General features: G+C 44.0%; 1 protein-coding gene across 1 annotated transcript in view; it reads left to right on the top strand.

The window, feature by feature from the left end:
* The first annotated feature begins 205 nt into the window (after positions 1–205).
* The window catches only part of LOC118373687 (MAGUK p55 subfamily member 7-like), a 295,718-nt gene continuing 282,239 nt past the window's right edge, over positions 206–13,684 (top strand). Inside the window, exon 1 of the mRNA XM_052483289.1 lies at positions 206–416. The gene's annotated coding sequence lies outside the window, so the exon portion shown is untranslated. The remainder of the gene's footprint in view (positions 417–13,684) is intronic.

A 13,684-nucleotide genomic window follows, 5' to 3' on the forward strand; every position in this document is an offset into this window, starting at 1 on the left:
TATAAATAATTTGAAGTATATCTTAAAGTTAACATGGCGAATATCCAAATGAGATACAGTATTATTGACTTAGTCTGAATACTGTACTTTTTCTCTTATTCGAACAATGTTGCAAGAGAAGCAGGCATTGGCGGGTGATTGATAACTTGAGAGAACCAATAAAAATGTGCAGATGAACAACTGGCAACGCCCAAAACGGGAATACGAATGAGGATGGCACTGGGCGTTTCCTTGTGGAAGGCTTGAGTCCCAGACAGAGAAAGAACAAGGATGAGATATTGAAACAGGCAGAAAGTCTCCGTCTATAATTTCAAGATCAAATTAAGGCTGGCTGCAAAGCAGTTTCTATCCCGAAGTGATCTTGTAAAGTGCCAACCTCAGTGTGAGCACATTTGCACCAACGCAACGAAGCTTGAGTGAGTAATATTGTATTTTGACGATTCCATGTTGCGTGGGAAAGAAACTTGCAAGCTGCTCTCATAGCAAAGTTAACATTAGTTAAGAAATGAGCTAAATTGTGTTTTACATGCGCTCACATCTTTTAACTAGATGTATATCTGAAATATGTGAGAGTTTAGCTGTGCTTTCTGAAAGAAAGTTAGCCATCGCTAGCTAGCAAGCGCGGTTGCGAAGGAATACGGAGCCGTTTCTTGAGCTCGAGCCAAGTGTTTTGAAACGGAGCTTGTCACTGACAGCGCGAGGCAAGTAGTCCGTATTTTCAAGCTAACCTCTAATTATTTTGGGGCATTTTCCGTGTCTGGAATAAGCACTTAAACAAACGAAACAATACATGTTATGGTAGCTAGATCATTTATCTTTATTTAAATAATAGTGAAGCTAACTAGCGAGCTGCTTCCTTCAACGATAGAGCTCGGCTCGCTCTCAACCCAGCAAGTTCAAGTCGGAGCAAGTCGCGATGTTGATAGTGAAATGACTCGAATCGTTAGGATTCTAGTTATATATTTCATTTGCTCTGTTCGTTGTATTATTACAAAGGTATTTAGTGGGTTATGTCTCTGCCTTTATTAGGCAAATATACCAATGTAGATCATGTCACCTGCATCCGTTCTGGGTGACAGCAGGTGTTCCAAATGTAAACACCACCAGTATTTGCACATGTATTTAGGTCAGGCAAATAAAAGTATGTCATTGTCTGTTTGTACAGTATTGATTCATGGATAACACTTTACATTAAGTTGTAAAGTATAGTAATATTGTTTTTATCAAATTTTAGTCTGGGGACAGACTGCGTGATTGGGTGGGGGTCTGGGCTCCGGGTCATCAGCAAACCCAAACGGAAGCTGCGGGGATTTAAAAAAAATAATTATTTGGCAATTTCTGCTGAAAATCTGCGGATAGTTTTTTTTTTTTGGCCTCTAGTGTTGTAACATTATTTAATAACATTGGGAACATGGTTTTACGTAAATAAATGCTTAATTCTGTGTATTAAATGACAATGAACACACGGTTATCCTAATACTAAAGCTCAGTCAAAAATAACCTCTACACAGACTCAACCTTTATATGATCCTTTTATCGTAAGTGTTTCCTCATGGAAAAATATATATGATAGATAAATAAATAGAGCATCATCAACAAAGTGCAAAGGCATATAAATCCAAATAATACATTGAATCGATCTATAATTACTTAAACACCAAATCGATTAGATTAACGATTCTGTCCCTTCGTTCCATTAATGAACAATTATCAAATTGCTTCAAACCAAATCACAGAAAGAGTGGTAGAGTTGGTGGGTGGGTGTGTATGTGACTGACATGCTTTTTGGTGCTCAATGCTATTATACTGTGCAATCAACAACATTGAAAAAATAAATATATCACTGCAATGTGAGTTAAGGCTGGAATCCTGTCCTGCCTAGCTGCCCACCAGTCCACTGCACTCAGTTCCATAGTCTGCCTTGTTGATGCCCATGTATCTGTGCCACTCCTCTGCAGACACCTGACTCTGAGCAGGGATGGCATGGACATAGTCCTTAATGTCCTTGGTCCTACCACCTGGGCTGGATCTAGAACAGTTAGTGACGTGAACTGGGAAAGGTTTCTCTAGCACAGTCTGCCGCTTGATTGAGCATGCTGCCATGGCAGACTGGAACAACTCTGGAAGCTTCCCCAGCAGCTCAGTTGTATGAAGGAGCCAGTCATCAGGCCCAGCTGTTCCGCCATACTCAAACTGCATTTGCAGGTCCTCCAGCTTGCTGGCAATGTTGTGGGCTGTTGGCACAGAGGTCTCCTCCAGCTTTGTCAGGTTAGCCACTATCTATCTCCATGCTATGTTCCACAATGAGCACTGTCTGGGCTTTCAGCTGGGCTTTGTGTTCCCTCAGCAGCTCACAAAGGTCCTGGACACACTTGGCCGTTTCTTATAGGGTCGTGTTTTAAGTCAGGTACTCCAAGCCTTCTTCATGTAGCTAGCTGAGTCGCTTACAAAAGCCTACACATTGCTAAAGTCATCTCCACTGTTGTTGAAACAGGAAATGACAGCTTGGGACACAGTGGTAAAGTTGATTTTGTCCAAGAAAGCCAGGTCTGCTACAACAGGTCACTCACCCACTGACTGGAGTAAGATGGCGAGTGCACATCTTCCAAATGCATCGGTCGTCTCATCAATATAATTGTCCTTTCCCAGTACAGCATCTCTGTTTTCCTGTCCATATTGTGAATAGAGCTCTGGAAGGTACTCTGTATGCAGATGGGATGGCGCTGGGATAGACCCTCCCTGATTTTTCAGAAATGTGGAGAATTTGCCCCCCCAAGTCTGATTTGCTTTTGTAATTCTGAACTTCTCACTTGTTTTGATAGCTCCACCACGTAATTTTGTTGTCAGGAAGAGATATTAACTAACTAGAGCAAACCTACTAGCTAGTTAATATATCTGTAGCTAGCTAAAGCGTCAGAATGTTTACCTGGTCCACTAGCCCTCCTATTTTTCTGTCGAAGTGACCTCAGGTGCTCCACCGCAGTTTGATGTCATATGTAGACGATTAAATGCTGATAGACTGCAGAATACTACTCCTCCATCCTCGTACTGTTCAGCTGGAAACTCCCTGGCCTTGGCTGTTATACTGGTCGCCAAGTGTTTACTCCTCATCTCCTCTGCTGTAAATCTTGGCATTTTATGTTCGCTGTCTGAGGAGAGAAGTATCTGTCATTCATTCACACAGCTGTCTGCACCCTACACCTCTCACTCACACAGGGGAGGGGCTATGGTGGGAGACTGGGCTACACCTCTCACTCACACAGGGGAGGGGCTACAGTGGGAGACTGGGCTACACCTCTCACTCACACAGGGGAGGGGCTACGGTGGGAGACTGGGCTACACTTCTCATTCACACAGGGGAGAGGCTACAGTGGGAGACTGCGCTACACTTCTCATTCACACAGGGGAGAGGCTACAGTGGGAGACTGGGCTACACCTCTCACTCACACAGGGGAGGGGCTACGGTGGGAGACTGCGCTACACTTCTCATTCACACAGGGGAGAGGCTACAGTGGGAGACTGGGCTACACCTCTCACTCACACAGGGGAGGGGCTACGGTGGGAGACTGCGCTACACTTCTCATTCACACAGGGGAGAGGCTACAGTGGGAGACTGGGCTACACCTTTGGCTATACTTTTCGGTGATTGAAATACATCAATGAAAACAGGACAAACTTAAATTCAACAAGTCAGTTTGATTTAGCTTTGCTATCACATGTCATGTTATTTTTAGCTTTAGAATCCAATTAACCCTATTTGAAATTCCCCGGGTCTTGTCATGAGTAGTCTATCCTGCACATGTACATCGGATACAACCAATGGTCAGGCCTAGCCTTCATAATGTGGTTTGTGGTCTGCTTCAGGGGTGAGAACTAGGCCAAACCAGGGGATGATGGCAGGGCTGTGGTCTGACTGGGGCTGCTCAGATCACCCTCTTCATCCCATGGCTAGAAAGCTGTAGCCTGGCCAGATTTCTGGGGATCCCAGTTAGTCTACAATGTTCCGTTGGTGCTGCATGCCCTTCCTGGGGATCGGATGGTGACTGTAGAAGGGCTTCACCCTTGACTCATCTAAACTTCTTGGCTTTAACGTTACCAACTGAAATGCACCCAGGTTGCTCTTATACCTGTGTGTAGTAACACTGTAATAACTAATGTAACAACAGTGTTACATAGCTAATACTGTAATTGTATAGTAATGGAGTTGAGCAGCTTTTTTTATTGGAATGATAAAACTAGCCTAAACTTTGTCTACTGACAATACAAGAAGTCTTCCCCCAGACAGTGAGATAATTGTTTCTTTAGAAGGATTCCTTCCAGGGGTCAGTCAGTTGAAGGATTTGGATGTTGCATCCTGGTCTTGTGTGTTGTATTGATGTGTTCTTACCCTCCAGCAGCTGGAAACTAGCAGAGGGGGAGTGGGAGGCCCGAGTGGGGTCAGCCCTGAGAGAGCAGCTCCAGATGGGGAGCGATGGAGGGGGCAGCGTGGGGCGGCCTGGTCCTATGAACCTGTGTCTGAGAGACCCCTGGCCTGACATAACTTACATTCCTCAGGTTTTGTTCCTCGTGCGAAGGGAGTGGTGGGTCTCTCGGGAGGGGGAGCGATGTCTGGAAATGCTATTTGTGCTATGCTCAAATTACACTCCGTCAGCTCGTAGTCTCACGAGTCATCTGCTGTATGCACTAGACCTACTTTGATTGAGACAAAAACGCTTCCTGCTGAGCTATTGATTAAACTAAAGCCAGGTTATGAATATCTGTGGGCTTTCATATTTGAGGGAGAGAAGTGGGATATCTGTGTTGGCCCAGCCTAAGTTAGAATTTGAAAGACTTTATACTGTAGGCTTGGTCTCTAGGAAATAGGGCATGCCCATCAGGAGCAAGCCTTAGGCTCACGCCTAGTTATTTCTGCTAGGGCTGGGAATTGGCAGGGACCTGACCACACAATATTATCACAATACTTAGGTGCCGATATGTATTGCGATTCTATATATAGTATATAGCTAGAATATATAGCGATTCAAAACTGTGTTTTTTTTATTGCGATTCGATGTTCCAATCATTTTGCTCACTATATATCTGCAGAGGGACAAATTTGACATGTTTTGATCAGTCATTGAGATAAAAGTGCTGAAAATACGTTGGCTCACCATTTTAGAATGCAGAAACAGAAATGTCAGATGTCAGCAATTTTATTTTATTATTGATTTATTTTACAAATTGATAGTCACAGTATCGACCTAAAATCGATGCTCTACTACGGTATCAATGTTTCCACCATCACTAATTTCTACACCTCGTTTCAAAAAGGTCGTGGTGGTAAAATGTCAGGTATGTAGGCTACGTTCGGTAAGTGGATACTTGTACTGTATGCGGCAATGCAGGCCATCCACTTCCACATTCACATGTGGAAAAACAAGTAACAAGTAGCTAAGGCATGTGAGAAGGTTGTACAAAGGTCCTGGCCTCCTAACTGCTTCTGTACTGCCTCATCAGCACCCTATTTTTCATAGGGTTCTGTTCAAAAGTAGTGCACTATACAGAGATTAGGGTGTCATTTGGGATGCATACAACACACTCACTGCAGATGACAGGCAGCAGCTCCTCTGGCTTGTTCAGTTACCCAGGGATAGGGAGGGACATGCCAAATGACTGCCGAGTGATGACATATTTAGGTGAATGGATGCTTAAGTATTCTACTGCATCTCTTTAGGGGTCAGATGTTGGTGTGTTTATTGTTTCTCGCTCCAGGAATGCATAGTGATGTGGAGGTACCTGTAGTGTACACAGCACACACTACATTGCATCCCAAGTGGCCCCCTATTCCCTTGATAGTGCACTACTTTTGACCAGAACCCTTAATGTTGTGCACTATATAGGTAATAGGGTGCCATTTGGGACCTAGTGTCATTGGAGCCAGGCAATCATCACAGCCACTGTTTAGAGGAAACAAGCTCTCGGGACATCCATCCGACAATGGCCTGGAATTCTCTCTCTTGGATTAATTGCTGTCAATGTCAGCTTCGGTTGCCTTGTAAGGGTCTTAGGTCAGACAGCGCTTCTGTTTCCTCCTCTGGACCGGCGGTGCAGTGTCGGGTTACCCATCACCGTGGTGCGTTCTGAGCTGGAATGAGTCCACCAGGCAGATGTCAGCCATCAGACACCAGCAACAGTCAGCGGTCACATTTGATTACCAGCTATAAAGCTTCTCCTCTATCCCCCCAGGCACGTTGTCACTACAACAGACTGGTGGTTGGGGCCTATGAGGAGAAAACGGAGACAGAGAAACACACCTTATTGGGGGACAAGAGAAGGTTAGGCATCAAGATGTTGTGATATGGACATCGGACACTGAAGCGCAAATGTTTCCCTTGAGCAAAATAATATATATATTGTGCTGTGTGTTTATAAATTGTTTGAGTAGGAGTGCTGATTTAGGGTCAGGGGGACCTGATCTTAGGTCAGTAGCCTACATGATCATCTCTAGGCTGCAGTACGTTCACATAATATTCATTCCATTCTCCTACAGCTGATCTCAGACCAGTGCTTATAGAAGCTCCATTACAGTGCAACACACTAGCAGAGCAGAAGAGCGTGCTCAGCCCAGCTCTATACATGGCAGAGCAGGTCAGACTGACACGGAACCCAAACCGGCTGCACGAGTGCACCATCGTGCATACATTTTGTCCCCCCACACCAAACGTGATCACGACACGCAGATTAAAATATCAAAACAAACTCTGAACCAATTACATTAATTTGGGGACAGGGCGAAAAGCATTAAACATTTTTGGAAATTTAGCTAGCTAGCTTGCACTTGCTCGCTAATTTGTCCTATTTAGCTAGCTTGCTGTTGCTAGCTAATTTGTCCTGCGATATAAACATTGAGTTATTCTTTTACCTGAAATGCACAAGGTCCTCTACTCTGCCAATTAATCCATACATAAAATGGTCAACCAAATTGTTTCTAGTCATCTCTCCTCCTTCCAGGCTTTTTCTTCTCTTGACTTTATATTGCGTTTGGCAACTTTAATAAATTAGGTGCATTACCGCCACTGACCTCGTTCGTCTTTGTCACCAACATGTGAATAACCAATGAAGAGATGGAGATAGGAGAGGCAGGACTTGCAGCGCGATCTACATCACAAATAGAACTGACTTCTATTTTAACCCGTGGCAACGCAGATGCTCGTTGTTGCGCCGAGCAGTGGGGGTGCAATAATTGAATAATATAGATTTCTAAATTCATTTTTCTACGCAACGCGAGCGGTGTAGTCAGTCTGTAACGTCAGCCAGGGGCTTATTTGTCTGCTGTTGTTTTATTGATGACGGTGTTCCATGAATGGTCCCTGTTCTGTTCCCAGCATTAGACTACTACTACGACTCTCTACGGGTCCCTTAACCCGTGCCTGTAAATTATTCAACTACCAGGCTACTACAAGGAAGACAGGGAAAACAAGACCGAAACAGGCCTAACTACTTACTGTGTGTGTGTATAGCTCCGCCTGTCATGTCATATGCTGGTAGGTGGGAAACGTTAACCACAGCACATACAATACCTGCCTGTTTTTGTTAAATATGAGGTGATGAAAGTCCACCTGGACCAGTCTGAGTAGTAGGATCAGTTTTGCCTTTTTAGATCACAAAGAATAAGATTACATGGACAGGATGGACCTGATGTTAGTTCTGCACTTCTACTCTGAGATGCTTTTTGAATACTGGCTCTGATGTGTAAACCTACTAGGCCATTTTTAAAGTGGACATTGTCCTCGTCACTGGTTTACCTGTCACCTCACATCCGCATAATAGGATATCTGTTTATGGTTTGTGGATGACAAATAATATGTCCAACGTTATAGCCTTTCAATGGTGTGAATCGAGTACTCATGCTAATGGTCACGAGTTGGTGTCTTCATTTAGCCTGTATGTGTATGCAGTGTGGTGTGCGATGACATTGTCCTTGTCACTCACATCGTCCTTGTCACTGGTTTTCCTGTCACTCCACGTCAGCACTATCTGCATCATAGGATATCTGTTTATGGTTTGTAGATTACAAATAAAGTGTTCAACATTATAACCTGTCAGTGGTGTGTATCGAGTACCTATATTAATGTGTGTGTGTATGGTGCTTTGCATCCATAGTTACCCTTTTTAAGGCACAATAAAATTCTTGATGTGGAGAATGTGGACAGAATCCAGACATTAAAACAAAATTCAACAATATTCAAAAATGTATTGAACTGAGTAGGGAATCAACTAAATCTATTGAAAATTTATTAATTTGCCCAAGTTTATCAGAAGACATGAATAGAATGCATCAGTGATGCAGTATTTCTTTCTGAAGAGGCAATGAGGCAATGAGAATATGTGCGGGTCGCACACCGACCAGTTTTTGTAGCTGTTAGCGAAGATGCTTGTGAAATGTCTTCAGGAGTTTTTACACTTGTAGGATGGCCAAAGTTAGGGTGACTAAATCAATGGAGGCTGTGTTCTGTGACAGAAATTAGGCTACGGACTACCTGACAGGCTCACTTTCCCATTGAACTAGTCATCTATCTTCTCGAATCCGCAGGACATAAAACAAAATAAAGGTAAGATTGATATCGAGTTTGAGAGCTGACATGTATTTTAGTATACACTTTTCATATTCATTAGAAATTCTGTTTTTCCAAAGATTTCTCACAAAAACAAGCATAACCCTGTGAAATTTCAACAGAGCACTGAGCGTATATTGTACCAGGCGTTTTATTTTCAAAACCTTTTACGTTAAATTCCACTCGTGTCATGCTAATTTTTTCTTTTTGCCACTCGCGGAAACAACTTTGAAGATGACCGCCATAAAATGTTAAATTCTCAAAAGTTATGAGAAACCCGAACCGCTTTGTCAACAGAGTTCGGAGCTTATAATCGGATGTATTAGGTTCATAATGTGAATTTAATATTTTTTATTTTTCGGGGGGGGGGGCATAATAAAATGTTAGAAAAACAACCCCACTGAATGATTCAGAACATGAATGAGCATATTTGCCTTGGTAAAATGTATTTTATAACATAAGGAAGTGAAATTTCATTACCAAAATGCGTTTTCACCCATTTTGGGCGGAGTGGGTAGACACCCTTCAAAGTAGTCTATGCTTACAGTGCAGAATTATATCATGATGAGTTGCATCAATCCAGTGGGTATTTGATAGCCCTACCTCAGTTGAACTGTAACAGACTGGCTGTGAGGCACAAATAAGATACAGGCCTACATTCATAGTGGTTCTACTTCAACTCTAGGGTAATGAATATTGGTTGTGTCCAAGCCAAGGCGTCTCTGGTGTGTCTTACACATGTTGGGCTACACAGACAGCTTCTGATAAGCCGCCCTAACACACACACACATCCTCCCTCTTCAAGCTTAACGGTGTACCCTATCAAGTAGCCTTGCCTCGCTCGCAGCCTTAGTTAGAGCCCACTAATGTCTGAGACTACCTAGTCTATCAAGTGACAGGGATCCCATCGTGTGTGTGTGTGTGTGTGTAAGGGATCCTACAGTCGTCACCTGACTCCCCTCTCTGACTCTCGGTGGTAAAGGCCATTTGCTACTTGGAAGGTTGGTGGTTGACATCCTGACACGATATGTCGGGACAGGGAGGATCGTTTAGTTTACCCTTCCATATCTAAGAATGAGTCCCAAATGGCACCCTATTCCCTATATAGCCCTAAGGGCCCTGGTCAAAAGTAGTGCACTACGTAGGGAATACGTTGCCATTTCTGACACCGGCTAAGACAAAGTTGTTGGTCGGTACTGTAGTAAAGCTTTCATTTTCTACCTGATGTTTACTAGTACACAGTACATACACACAATATTGCTTGCCCTTTTTCTATGAGATGATGCTTGCCCATGATCTTGCCCTTTGCCCTTTTTTATTTTCAGTATGTTGTCAAACTGTGCCTTTGTGAGGGCCTGAGTGAGGGTGTCAGGTCAGGCCGGAGTGGGTGTTGTGCTAGTCTTTGGCTGTATCTCAAATGGCACCCTAGGAAATAGTTATACTTTTGACCAGTGCCAACAGGGACCTAACCTTTGAACCCCTCCCTCAGGTCAGAATACTGAGTGTTGAAGGTGGTGCTGGGTTTACTCGGTCCTCCCCTCCCTTCTCCCCTCCCTCCCCTGCTCCGTTGGCTCCTTTCTGGGCTGAGTCTTGTCCTGGGGCGTGCTGTTGGTGCAGCTGTAACAGCAATGGTTTTCATGGCAGTAATCTTCTCTTTGTGCCAGGGCTGTCTGAAGTGTTGTCAGCTGCATGTGTGGCTCCATTTACATACCTTCCAGACTGCCACCCCTTGCCGCCCTGCTGAAGGCCCCAGAGTAGGGCTGGGCGGTAAACCCTATTTTACTATATACCGGTATTGATGAACAGACTGGTTTGGATATTTACTTTATCTAACTTTACGGTATTTCCATTTATGATGTTTTAAATGTAATAACTGAGTGCCATTATTTGGATTATCATCAATCATTCATTCTTACCGGCAGTAAGACATGGCTAACAGTTGAACATTTGCTAGCAAGAGCTTCGGTTGTGCGTATGTACTTTTCTGACATGAATAGTGCCTGTGAGGCAGCGCTGGAGCCAAAAGCACTCTAGAAATTGTCACAAAGTCCCTTGTGGCAAAAGTAAGAACTGCCATTAAATCCATTGAAAATACATGGTTATTGAGTGTGCTTTTTCATGGTCCTTCGAGCAGTATAGCTGCAGTTATCCTGGGATATGACAAGTAGAGACGGGATAAAGTTTGTGCCGCATGCCATTCCCCAGATGAGGCACACACGCTCTGCCTGCAGACTGCCAGCTATAACCAGCACCCCAGCTGACACTTCATTTAGTGTTCCTTCTGGACCAGCCATCACTGGACTCAACTCCAGTGCTGGTCACTACACAGCCTGCTGCACTTGCAGGCCTGCTTGGCTTGGACATGATGCTCCCACTCAGCACCTCAGGTTCCAGCAGCACCCAAGCCTCCACTATCTCTCCTAGACCTGTCATCGTCGGACCAACCACAGTGCTGGTCCCGATATCCACTGCCGTTATGGAGGACCAGTCCTGACCTGGGCCCATCTCCAGACCCTCCAGACCTGGATCCACCAACAGGACCAGATCTTGGCCTGTTTCCGGCTCCGGACCTGGATGCACATCCAGCCTCTGAAGGAGAGCCTCCCTCTAACCTCCATCTCGCCATGTTCCGGCCAAGGATGCCTGGCCCGACTCGGTGGAATGATCTCTTCCACCAGTCTGGGAACCTCCAGCAGCATGGGCATGGACCGCCCTGACAATGTGAGCACCTTGTCCCGCACTGTCCGCTCCATCCCTGCCACTGAGTCAGTGGTGTCTCTCTGTCTGTCTCTCTCTGTCTCTGTCTCTGTCTCTGTCTGTCCTGAGTGTTGAATAAAGCCTGTTCTGTACTGTCTCCTACTGGTCATTTTCCAACATATTAAACTGGCACCTCTATCACTAGTTGGTGGCGCTCTTTTTCATACAGGATAATTATTCTGATAAAGAAGTGACTTTTTCACAAATAGAGGCAAACAAAGACCAAATAAATGTGGAAATGATAACAAATTAGTGAAGGAATTGCAGAACTGTATGTTTATTGAACAGTATAAAACAGAAGAGAGAGCCCCATTTAAAACCAATTAGAATTTATTTGTTACACTACTTTGAACTTTTTATTGTTCAAAAACATAAAATACTGTCAAATACGTCATACCGTCAAAAATGTTAGAAATATTGTGATGTGATAATTTGACCATATCGCCCAGCCCTACCCCAGAGGCTGCCCTCTTCTATGCCTGTTTAACATCCAGTCTTTCTTGACCTGAATGGTCGTTTCGTGTAAGGATGTGTGGGTTTGTGTCAATGTAGCCTTCTTTACAACTACTGTAAGTTACTTTAAATGGAGGAGTATATACAATACAAATGTCAAGAAGTCATGCCATAATTTGAACCCAGTCTTCGACCACAGCTTTACTTTGCCAGTAATTTATGTCCCAGGTCGGGCTATACACTAAAAGCAGCCTCAGAATCTAAACAACCCTAGGATGCATCTCAAATGGAACCCAATTCTGTATATAGTGCACTATGTTTGACCAGGGCCCATAGTACACTATGTATGGATTACATGCACTATGCAAGCTCTCCTCTCCTACTCACAAACATGTTGTTCCTCCTTTCATATCAAACAACGGAGCCTCTGAGTTAGCTCTTAGCTCACCACTAATTGCTGCATAGCCTCACTGAACCATCTCCTATAGTGAAACCTTTGGCTTTGTCGCAATTACAGTGAGGTAAATATAGCAAGAGGAACGTTGGGGGTTGATATCAAAAGGCTTTTGGTGTTTTGGCAGATGGTTGGTGTGGAGTTGTGGACCACGCACTGTGGCTGTAGCTGTGAAGTAGCCTACGTGTTCTCCTTCTCTTCCCCCCTCCTCCTCTTCATGCTTCTTTGTCTCCTCCTCCTCCACATGCTTCTCTTCCCCATCCTCCTCCTCCTCTTCATGCGTCTTTGTCCCCCTCCTCCTCCTCCTCATGCTTATCTCCCCTCTCCTCCTTCATGCTTCACTTCCCGCCTCCTCAGGAAGAAGTCTGTTTTTTATATCTGAGTGAATTTGATTTGAAGCTGGGTTAAGGATTGGCTTGTTGGCAGGTGCACTCAGTTGTTCAGCTCACTAGTGTTCCTATTAGGACTGTTTCAGGGATTGATTCAGGCATGGGCTAGTGTCAACCCTTTTTTTATCTGATACTAGAGCTCGACCGATAAATCAGTTGGCTGATATTAGCCTTTCACCAAAATATTTGTATTGGTCTATATTCCACAGATAAAGCACCAATATTATATACATAGAATTAACAAATACGTCTGCTCATTTAAAAAAAAAATTCAAAGGTTCCGAAAGAGGGCGCTCTACGAGCTGCTCATTGAACATCATTCAGCCAAAGTCGTCACAACGCGAGAGAGAGTAGGCATGGTGGTTTGATGCTGAGTAGCTTGCTACAGTCAGCGACAGCATATTTGAAAAAGTAAATAATCAAAAGTACGCTACACTAAGCAAGCAGCCCTGTCATCACATTCTCACTTAGTTAACGTTAGCTGGCTACCTAGCCAGCAAGGTAGTTGGGCTCTATCAAAGATAGAAAGGTAGTTAGCCTCGATAACATTAGCTAGCAATCTTCACTATGTGAGAACACTGGACTGGAGCCAAAGTGAACACTCATCCTTGATAGAAAAATAACACTATTACTGTCTGGGCCTATTATGTTAGTGGGCTTATTCAGTTCGTTTTCCCAAATTGTCTTTTCAGGGTGCAGGGTTTGGTCTCTTCAGGGTGCAGGGTTGGTAAAGAAAAGGACTAAGGTGGGCAAGGTTTTCAGTTCAGGGTATTTATCAACTAACTAAAAAGCACGGCATAAGGATACAGTGGCACATGGGGGGTAGGATGGAGATTTGATGGCTTGTAAAGGCCAGTAGGTAAGTTTGATAACTTGTATGATAGAAGGCTGTGGTTCTGGATGATACTAAGGTGGAGATACATTAGCATACGTGACTGAGCAGTGCCATAATAACAAGAGAATATGAAGTAGGCTTCACCATGTAGCAGTACAACAATACACAAGCTAGGATAAACAAAGGATATTATGCTGCACTG

The sequence above is a fragment of the Oncorhynchus keta genome, chromosome 28 (genome assembly GCF_023373465.1).
Source record: "Oncorhynchus keta strain PuntledgeMale-10-30-2019 chromosome 28, Oket_V2, whole genome shotgun sequence".
In the NCBI taxonomy this organism is placed as follows: Eukaryota; Metazoa; Chordata; class Actinopteri; order Salmoniformes; family Salmonidae; genus Oncorhynchus; species Oncorhynchus keta.